Raw genomic sequence first — 11,851 nt, forward strand, 5'->3', positions numbered from 1 at the left:
TTCAGGTCTCTAACCCATGGCTTTCCTGTGAAATCTGGAGTGAGTTTGAAGTTTTCTGGATCTTTTTCAGTTGTTCTATCTGCCCTAACATCAAGAATGACTAGAAGAATTTATTGTTGTTTATAAATCAATAATATTATGCTGGCTTAACACATATAAACATAGTTATATACTTTTCTAATAGTGCTTGCAAGAAAGTTAATATAATCCTTTACTAAATGATTATTAAATCATTCTATAATATATACTTTCTACAGAGAAATTGTGCCATACAGTAGGAAGAGCAAAACATGAACCAAGAGCCATCTCTTTTCTCAATAAGTTTATGTCATAGTTTTGGGCATACTATATAATATCCACTGCCAAGAGGCTACCAGAGACAGAATGTTCTGGGAGCTGAGACAGGAGGTAACCTTAAGCCTTAAACTGCAAGATGGCATTAGAAACTCAAAGATTGGAGCAAAGAAGCAAGATGTCATATGCCAGCTGCTATTAGCATATCTCTTTCATACCAAAAACCCTATGCAAGCTAGTTCTTTGGTGGATGATAGTCATGTGATGATCATAGTCATGTGATGTTCATAGTCATGTGATGATCATAGTCATGTGATAATTGTGGTCATGTGATGACAATCTGTTCTATTATGGTCACTGAAGCTCTCCTACAAAAATAAAACAGGCAACATTTACTCTGAGCCTGAAGGTTAATTGATGGAAGTGCACAAACCCACACCAGGTACATAATTCAGCAACCAGTGTCAGCCTTGTTATGTCTCCAAGAAGACCCAGCAGCGATGGTCACTCGATGGTTTTCTTTCTCTTTGTATCCAAGCGTATCAAAGTGCTCCAGAATAAATAAACAGAAGAGGAACAGAATGAACAGACAGCAGAAACAATAGAACCAAAACAATTAGTCTGTGGCTGACTGAACAGACCAGTATCAACCATCCATAACTGCAGCTCTATTCAGCTATACCCTGTGATGCCACCCTAAAGGCCAAACAGCTTCCTGCTTACGCTAGACTTGGAGATACACGCACAGCGACAACCCCTTCCTCCCCATGAATGTCAGAGCAATATATTGAAAACAGAGCTCAACAGTGGATTGCTCCAGCAGCTGATTAAATAAGTAATACATGAGCATCAATTCTGGACACCCTTTCCACTTAAATTTCAGCACTGCATAAAACATCGAGCCACTGTATAAAATGAGATAGGACCAAAGCAAGAAGGAAATTATGATAATGTAGCTTGCGATATAACTTCATTTCAAATAACATCTTTCATGTAAACTGGTACCCGAAGTGCCTTATGAAATAAAATAGCACAAGAAAGTGGACAGTGTGTGCTATAAATAACACAGAGCAGTAGAACAACTGGGCTCTATGAGGAACAAATTAAAGCCTCTGTCATAAAGCCAAGAGCAGTGGAGAGAACATGGAACGGTCACATGGGACAATCCCAGATTTCCACAAAAGCTGCCTGTTGACATTAGCTTATAGCCATCTGTTTCAATGTTTTTCCACTGAGACCCAAGACTTGGTGTTAGTATACATGTATGACAGGCCTATTGCTGATTTTAGGCCTATGGCTGATTTTAGGCCTTCAGTGTATAAGCAGGGCTGCCCCTGACATCTCCTCCCTTCTCTAAGCATAGAACGGCTGTGGTGATTCTAATCTTGGAAGGCAGGGATAGAGGCCTGACCTCCAGTAACTGAAGGGGACCTTGTAATGGCTCCGGTCCCCCTGTCGTTGTCCAGTGAGGCATGAGGGCCATACCCATCCCGATGTCTTTTTCCTGGAGAGGGGATACTTTCAAAATCAACCCCTATGCAGTCAGGCTTGTCCCTCAGGGAACCCAGAGAGATATTTTTAACTTTTATTTATATTCCCTTGCAGTGCTTAGCCTCGCAGCCTAAGCAAGAATTCAGATCACCTGTCAGAGGGGGTTCTGGGTGGCCCCTCTCTGCTTGGTCTAGGGGCAGAAGTTCCCCCTTTTAGGTTGGGTGGAGATGGGTTTTGGAAACACCCTTTATAAAGTAACAACCTCATCTTGAGTCTTGTGGTCCTCCATAGCTAACTTATGATAATGTATCTGAGTAGGTTTTGCTACCAAATTATTTATCTGTTGTATCACAGAGTTAGTCCGCCTATTTGAGGCCCAAAGCACTCATTTTTCAAAAGAGCCTGTTAATTTTGCAACTCACAGAAGAAGATAATTGGTAGGATTCCAGGATGATATGCTTCCTTCCTGGACTGAATAAACTGTTGCCTTTCCTGCTGGGACAGTCAACATCAGATCATGGCCTTTTAAAGCTGTTTCTACAACGCCCTTAAGGACTCAGTCCAGACCTTCCCCCTGGAGGCCCGAGGACCCAGCCCTGAAGGCAGCAGGACCACAGCCCTGAAGGCAAAGGAGGAAGTACTGACTTCCTGTTCTCCCCAGCCTAAGATTGCTCTGCACTTCTGAGGGAGACCGAAATCTGAACTCTCAGTTATGTGTTACCACATCTCTCTTTTTATTACAAAAACAGAGATTTATTATAACTGGGTCAGGGAGATTCCCACTGTCTGATGATGTAGAGAACAGAGCCAGTGTTCTGACACTGGGTAGTCTGTGTTTAGTGAATGAAATTCAAGTTTCCTGACTTGTTTAAAATGATGGCATGTACATGCACACCCAATTCACCCACATTCTCTCCACTACAGAGTTCAGCCCAATCACTTGATTGTATTAGCTTCTTGGACACAAAAGCAAGAAGCATGTGAAGCGTTCCCTTCCAAGCTTTTGTCTTTGCACACACGCATGCGGTTTTCATAATGCTGCTTCATAGTATAAGCGTCCCTTTTTATTCCTTTGACTCTTCATATAAAACTGTTAGCAAGAAGACTCATGGCCTTCATAATTCACTGAAGGGATTTTCATGTTTAGCCTGGGATCAGGTTCCACCTCTGTGATTTAGTAGTTGTATTTTCTTGGACAATTAATTAACCTCCCTAGGAATCACTTCATCTCTAAATACAGTTGACAGTATCGGCACCATGCTGTCAAGAGTAATTAATAAGTACAGGATGCAAAGTCTTAACGCTGGCATACACTAACTGTCCAATAAATCTTAGCTAAAAATATTAATAACTTTCATAACACATAAATGTTTATGGTGGAATAGTATTCTATCAAGTGAAAAATAAAAGTTACTTTGAGGATATAAACAGTATGATGTATGAAGCAGTGGTTATTATTGCAATAATAATCTCTTTAAATTCCAATTCCAGCCATTCAAGCCTGATGCTTCTCTATTATTCCCGAAAGTGGAAATGTGTCTGGCTTTCCTTCTTTCATCCTGAACAGGCACTTGTCAAGAGAGCTCATAAAAACACTCCCTGATGGTGTTGGAGCTGAGGATGTACACTGGCTGACTTCTGAGCTTTTGTGAAAGTCAGCCCCACATGCAGCATGAAATACATGTCTGGGACATTTATATACTGGGAAGTAAGTGGTTAAGGACCCAATAAATGAGTACCAAAGATTTGCAAAGATTAAATGTGTGTTAATAAGGAACGTGGTGGCTTCCTAGGTTCTTGTCTGAATCCTCCAATTATGTGAAACCAAGGAAACAGGAAGAAGGAATTTGCTGCTAACTTGACAGCAGAGGAACTGTTTGTATGGAAAGTTCTTTTCTGAAAATGAACAAGCAGCACTGATTCACATGACATTTTCCCCTTCAGCATCTCTAATTAGGAGGGTGCCACACAGGTTAAAGAGCAGATACAGAGGTTTCACTAGGATTAGGTTTTGTTTTGTTCTGAGGAGGAAGTACTCTTACCGCATTGGTAAGACTTCTTGATTGTAACATTGTAATTACAGAGCTTTCTTCCTTTCTTTTCTCTTCTTTTCTTTTCTTTTTTCTTTTCTTTTCTTTCCTTCCTTCCTCCCTCCCTTCCTTCCTTCCTTCCTTCCTTCCTTCCTTCCTTCCTTCCTTCCTTTCTTTCTTTTTTTCTTTCTTTCTTTCCTTCTTTCTTTGCAAATCTGAAGGGGAATGAAACTAATAGGAACTATTAGCTATAAACCTGAGCATCCCTGAGCCTGAGCCATCCCCAACCTGTCCTTTAGCAGAGACACTGTGGATACTAGTCTGTGGTAGCAAACCATTTGAGACTGGATGGCAGAAACATTATCACTCTGATCTCATTATTTCTCTGATTCAAAGAAATGAATCTTTGTAAATTGGGCTAGTCAAAAGACTGACATTCTCAGGTGCATTGCCTCCTGATGTGGTCCCCCTAAGTCTGTCTCCCAAGGACAGCATAGTTAGGGGAAGTGATGTCATGTACCAGCACCTTAGTATAGGAATTCTGGAACTCAAATTGTCTGGCTTCCACCACTTTGGAAAGGTGGGGCATGTGACTATGAATATATAATTATATATATTTACATACTATATTCAATGTAGGGAGCGTGTCCAAAGACATCAGGTAGTTTGAGTGGTAAGCCGACATCACAGGGTCAGGCATTTTGAATGTTCTGTAGACCCTGTGAGTTTCTGTCTCTGAAGAGAGAGAGGTTCTGTAACACATGCTTCTCAGCCTGCTGGTGACAGACCCACATTTCCCAATCCCACCAATATTCCTATGGGGATGTTGAGACCATGAGACTAAAGGTGACAAGGGATGTGTGTAATTTGTATACACAAGAATGTGTACATGTTAATCATCACATACTGTCGTGGCATAGAATCTCACCTCTGGTATAGTTAGATATAACTGTAACCATAGAAAAGATACATTAAGCTTAAAGTTGTTTTTTTGAAATTTGAAAGCAGAAAGGGGACACACAGATAATTATAAAATGCCTTGGGCAAGAAAGGAATATACAATATCGTCATTATTATTTATGCAATTCTAAGGCAGAATGCTAATTATTCACTATAATTGGACATACAATAAGATAGTCAATGTTTACAAATAGTCTGGTAGGGGAAAGGGAAACCTGCTTGTCAGTGTTATCTTCAGATTCCTTATCAATCGTGGACATTCCACACTAAGAAGAATTCAACCTGTCTTGTTAAATTTAACCATGGGTCAAATAATTAGTGTATAGAGAAAATTAATAAAGATATGTTGAGGAATCATAGGCAAGATTTACATGACTGCTTTAATAATGGTGACTTTCTCACAAAGATCATCCATATGCTGAAGAGGTTTTCTGATATCATAATCATACATCCTCAAATATTTTCATTGTACATTCTCATGTTCTGAATGCAATATGTCTGTCATAGAATATTTAGAGACCATGCTGAAATAACAGAAAAGTAAATATTGTTTCATTTCCATTAGTTTGTCTAGGTAGCTGAAACATGAAACTGCAGACTGTGGGACTTAATAGCAGATGCCTTCCACAGTTCTAGAACCAGGACTCCAAACATCAAGCCAGAGGCGCCGTGTGTGTGTGTGTGTGTGTGTGTGTGTGTGTGTGTGTATGTGTATATGTATATATATATTATATCTTACTATAGCTATTTCTTTGTGCAAGGCATGAAATTTGTAACCTATAGTTATATATATATATATATATATATATATATATATATATATATAGTGATATAGTGTGTGTGTGTGCTTTTATTAGCATTGCCAGACTTCCCCTGAGAGAGTATATTCCAAATATATTTGCAAGCAGCAATACATAATACCAATTATTGACATCTTCATTCATAATTATACTAAAGGTAGGTATTATAATTTTTAAATGTTTGCAAAAATATAATACTGTTGTTTGAATTTACTACTAAAATGTTCTATAGAAATGTTTAGTCAACCTTAAAGCTTAGAATTACTGCTGGTCATTAGAAAAATTTTCTCACACAAAAACTGAAAAGACTCCCCACATGTGTGGTGGGAGCTGAAGAGGCACGTAAATGGTAAGAGAATCTCTTGTGCTTATAGAAGACCCAGGTTCTGTCATGTGGTGGCTTACAACCATCTGTACCTCCAGTTCCAGAGGAACCAATACCACTTGCATGTACCAGGTACACATGTAAGGCACGGACATACACACAAGCAAAACACTCATATTTTTACATTTATATTTATAACCTACCTTGAGTGTATTTTGGACTGAACTTTATTTTTGAATGATTAAAGAGATGTTCCGACATGGATTCTTTTGAAAGTGAGTTGAACTACACACAAGATTTCATGCCTTGCATATATAAAACGAGCCTGAGTCTAAGGGTCCTTGTGTCAGTGGTCCTCCTGGTGTGATCTCAGGACCACATTATTATAGAGGTCACACAGACTGGCTCAGGCCAGCTGCTGATAACCTTGATTTTTGAAGCATTGTATCTGCTGGCTTATTATAACTCCCTGACTAACAATCTTCAAAATTAAATTTCCTCATACACAATTTGGTTCTAACATGGGAGGTTGTACATATTTAGTCCCATGAGAATAACATAATTTGAATTCTAAAACCCAAAGCATAAAAGCTGAAGAAATAATTAATTTTGAAGTCTCAGATTAATCCTTGATCTCCTTTGGTATTTACAGCAACAATATTGATTGCTATCAAGATGTTTTTAAGTAAACAGTTATATAATATAATGTAGAACTGCCTTCCTTATCCAAATCACTGCCTTATCCAATCCAATTTAAGCTGCCACTAGATGGGGTCATTAAGTCTTTGCCAAACTAAGTTTAATATGTTGTGACCTTAAAGTAAAGGAACAGTAACTTATCCGTTAGCACGTGTTATGTAGTAAATTATTAATCTGTGTTTATATCTAGATAACCATGACATTATCTTAATTTGAGTCAATGTCATGTCTATTTTTTATTGAAATGTATATTAAATATTGCAAATTGGTAATAATAAGCAAACAAAATCAATAACATTTTCACAATATATTCACAATAACAAACTGGAAAACATAATTTATGACATGGTGCTATTATCAGATTTGTAAACTACAGGGGTAATTCTAACAAAAGGTACTGGCTTATATAGGAAATTGTTAAGTATTATTCAATCATTTAAAAGTCCCGAAAGATGAAGATGTATACAATGTTTGTAAATTAAAAAATTAAATATTACACAGGTCTCTAGCAATTAGACAAATTCAAATTAAAATGCCAGTACAATTTCTTGTATAAATAAGTGAATTATACAACGTCAGTACATAATAATTTAAGATTTACATTTGTCTTCAATTACTTTATACAAATTAAACTGTATAGTACATAAATCCAAAAAGTAGTAGAGTAGCAAAGCTAGGTTACTAGTGTGGACAAAACAAATCTAATCCAAATTAAATTTTTACCTCACTTGAATGAGAAATATATTCCAAGACAACTAAATACTTAGATTTTTGAAACTATTCAAAGGTGTGGGAAGAAAACATAAGTTTGTTTTCATCCCAGATTAGGAAGAAATGTTCTAGAAACTACAAACCACAAAGAAAAGGTATAAATTTTCTCATGTTAAAATTTAAAACTTGCATGTATTCAAGAAATACTCAAAAATAAGGAAAAGTGAATGTTCAGATTGTAAGGAAATTACAGGAAATGATGACATCATTTATGACAGAGGTTATTTCTAAGGAAAACGGGAAGAAACACAAGAGTGGTTTTTATTTGTTTGTCTGTTGCTTTGTTTTATTTCATTACAAAGTATATGAAATGGATAGTCAAAGAGTACACACTCTTAGATCTGAAAAGCTGAGAGGCAGGCACGTATATTTGCTACATGTCTGAACCGATGCCACTTGAAAGGAAGACCTTGCTGTAACCTTTGAGTTTTATTTGTAGAGAAACAAGCACATTCAGCCCCCACTGCCTTTCTGCTGTCCCCACTTATCACAGAGTCTGGCACCTGTGCCGTAACTTTCAGAATACTGTCTTAGGCATGGATTTAGGAAGAAATGATTCTAGAAAATATCGAAGGGGATCTAGTGGCAATTTTGTTTTGCTTTGGTTTTGGAGATTTTTTTTTAACTTCTTGTACTGACTGGTTTTTTGTGTCAACTTGACACAAGCTGGAGTTATCACAGAGAAAGGAGCCTCCCTTGAGGAAATGCCCCTACAAGATCTAGCTGTAAGGCATTTTCTCAATCAGTGATCAAGGGTGGTAAGGCCCATTGTGGGTGCTACCATCCCTGGGCTGGTAGTCCTGGGTTCTATAAGAAAGCAAGCCGAGCAAGCCAGGGGAAACAAGCCGGTAAGCAACATCCCTCCATGGCCTCTGTATCAGCTCCTGCTTCCTGACCTGCTTGAGTTCCAATACTGACTTCCTTTGGTGATCAACAGCAATGTGGAAGTGTAAGCTGAATAAACCTTCCCCCCCACCCCTGCACTTGCTTCTTGGTCATAATGTTTGTACAGGAATAGAAACTTCTAGAACTTTTTTTATAGGAGCTAGAATTGTCATCACTGTTCAAGAAACAATGATTCCTTCAGAGGCATGCAGACTATGAAGACTATGTTCCCAAAGTCCCATACAGTTAGTAGGGATTTTATTAATATGAATTTCCTGTTATCTGTCTGATTGGCACACCACTCATCCTTAGCAATCCTACACAAGGCAAACCCCAGAAATTAGCATCCTACTCTACATGGCAAAGCCTAGCCAACCAGAGGCCTATGTATCCTGCTCCCTTTCTTTTACAACACAGCCTATATATACATTATATGTATATATAGCAGATATGAAAATCACTAAGGATAAGGTGCTATATAAAGAAGATATTCCCTGTTCCTTAAAGGTTTGCTCTGGGAAATCATTTACTAGCTGAAGTTGTTCAACTAGCTGAGGTTTAGAAGAACACAAGATGAATTCTCTCCTACCTTCTTGTTTATATGATACATTACAGTGTGATTAATGATTAATCAAATTTGTCCCCTGGATGTACTCAAAGGGTTACAAGTAAAATTATTTATATGCAATCTTTTCATTATTGGTCTAAAAACTTTTTAAAGATATAATTAAAAATTCACTTCGTGTAGCATTGTAAATATAGAACATTAAGTAACTGTTTAGAATTTTCAGATCTTAAAATTGGCCAAAATGAGTATGAATTTTTGTAAAATCAATAATCATGTTCCAGTCATGTTTTACTGGAATAGCTGGCTACAAGATCTTCAATCAAGAAATTATGTATTCAACTTATGCCAAAAGTCCATTTAAAAAATCATTTATTTAAATAGTCTATTTATAGAATTTTAAAGTATTAATTGGTTTTAATATATGCCATTTATTGAGAATTCATTTTCAACTAAATTGGATATCTTCTGGTCCTCTTGGATTCATTTGTTGTGTGATTAAGGAAAACAGTTCATTACCTGTAGAGTCATAAGCAGACATAAACCAGAGTGCAGCTGTCTAAATCCCACTTAATGCTCTCCTCCCTAATTGCATTAGAAATATTCATCTTGTCCCAAGATTGGTGCTTGGTTGGTGTAAGGGTGAATTTCAGTGTCCACTCAAATGCTGATTCGTACCATTTCCATTTCCTGGAACAGTTCAGGCATTGCTATTTGTATCCACAGTACAGTCCTGTATACCACACCATAAAGGGATTTGTGGTAACATAGACCACTTCTTCCTCTCCCCAAATGAGGGTCATAGCTGAAGGTCACAGTCTAAGTATACAAAAGCAAATAAATTATGACTGTTTCCACTTAACTTGACATAAAAATGAAGGCTCAACAATGATATCTTTCCATACTAACTCTAATCAGTAAAAAACTATACTCTGTACCTTACAAAAGTGGGTATGAGGCTTTCAACAGCATTGATTATGAAATGGGCAAATGTACTTAGAATGTATAAAATCAACTTAAAACATTTACCACAAGAAAATTTAATAAACCCCACATCTTAATTTTCTTTTAGAATTTTAGAATTTCAAAGAGAGGGTAACTGGATTTTCTCACTCCAGATCTCTTTTAAAAAATAAGCTCAAAGCAGCTCCAATTGTGCCTACTATCCTTCTTTATATATTCCAATGTACAGTCATTCAGAGTCACTCTAAAAGGTAGAAGGGAGTCTCCAGAGAGTCATGGAAAACTATGGGAAAAGAGAGGATGATGCTGGCAGTGTCTCTCAGTTCCTCAGTTGCTTCAAAACTGCCTTTGTGACTACATGGAGCTTGACCAACGCCATCTCCTTCTAACCTACGAGTACTGTCAATCCTCTCTTTCTGCTCTTCCCAAGAAGACTGGGTGACTAAATGTATAGGGATATTTTAAAGATGCTGTGATTGACTTGGGCATGATTTGAATACACAGGACAGAGAAGATAATGTAATTTGCTCTCAGATAACCTTGGTGCTCTGTGTAGTGCTATGAAGTGATGAACATTTACAAGGTGAGGCCTGGTAGAAGGTCCTTAGGTCAACGAGGGCTCACATTTGAATGAGACTGGAGATCCCTTGCCTCCTAGTCCACTGTTTCAGTATGTGATCTCTTCTTCCCACAGGCACTTGCAATGTTGGCACCCACCATGAGGCAACACAGCAAGGGTCCTCAGCCACAGTGTAGTGTCATTAAGACTTTCAGACTCTAAACCTGAGAACAAAATACATTCCTTTCTTGGTTAAATTGGGTGATGTCAACTATTTTGTTTGAGTAACAGAGAGAACTAATTCAACAGGTTGAAATTTCTCTCAAGTATTTTGTTCCTTGTCGCCTGAAAGATACCTTCAAGATATGTATGTCTTGAATCTCAGTTGATTTGGTAACTTACTTAATCAATGAGAATTTAACACAAGTTGTCTTTTGCAGCTTCCTTCTGAGACTCTTGGGATACTTCCCTGTGACACCAGCTTCTGTGCTTTGAAGGAGACTAGGAAACCACGTGGAAAGATTACATAGAAGGAGCTGAGGTGCCCCCATGAACAATTCAGGTAAGTAAGTCCATCCAAGAGCCAGCAGCAATTGGGCAGATATGACCAAACCATTTTGAGTTATGCCAGCTGACACCACATGTTCCAAAGTAAAGCTTCTACAACTGAAGATGTGTGCACAATTAATAAAAGATTTAAATGACTGTTGTACTAATCTAGTATGTTCTGAGTGGTTGTTAGGTGGAAATGAGTAACTGTAAAGAAGAGAAAAGTGGAGAAGAAAATAAATAGCATTTCAGGTTTAAATGAACAGAGAATGATACATTTTGTAGGAAAGAAAACAACAGAAAGTGGGAATAAGGCATAGCAGTCTACGGGAATGGTTTAGGAAAGCAGATGGATAAAGATTATTGCCAGAAAACAATGACAATTATAGTTTGGATTTAGTCCAAATTATTGATCTATATATTACTCATGGTGTCATACATACCTTTATAAAAATCTAAAATCTAATCAAATATACAGTTAATTGCAGACTTATCTGAGAACGCACTTAGCAGACAGTGAAAACTTTTATGCTGAGAAAATATTAGATTCACTATTAAATTGCTTAGATATTACATTATAATTACTGTCATAAAAATATGAGTTAATGCAAAAAAATATAGAAGATCACCATTGGCCTTTTATCTTGCTCAGGAAATAAATTACCTTAGAGTGTATGAAACTGCGGCATCAAAACTATCCTGGCCTTCTCCTTGCTTCTGAGTTTAAGATGGCTTGGATTTTATTCATCAAGTTCCAAGAGCAGCCATGCTAATATCAGGTAAGATCCCAACAAGGAAGAGGGAGCAGGAAGACTACCAAAGCCTGAGGACATTTACAGCAGAGTTCTTGTCAGAAATGGCAGGACTGTCATATGACATATGAGTGCATGCTAGCTGCAATTGCATGCACAGGACCTGTGCAAGGGCCCGCCAGCCATAATTACAGCATGGGTCAGGGGA

Source organism: Grammomys surdaster, unplaced genomic scaffold (assembly GCF_004785775.1).
Source record: "Grammomys surdaster isolate TR1022 unplaced genomic scaffold, NIH_TR_1.0 126076, whole genome shotgun sequence".
NCBI classification, from domain to species: Eukaryota; Metazoa; Chordata; class Mammalia; order Rodentia; family Muridae; genus Grammomys; species Grammomys surdaster.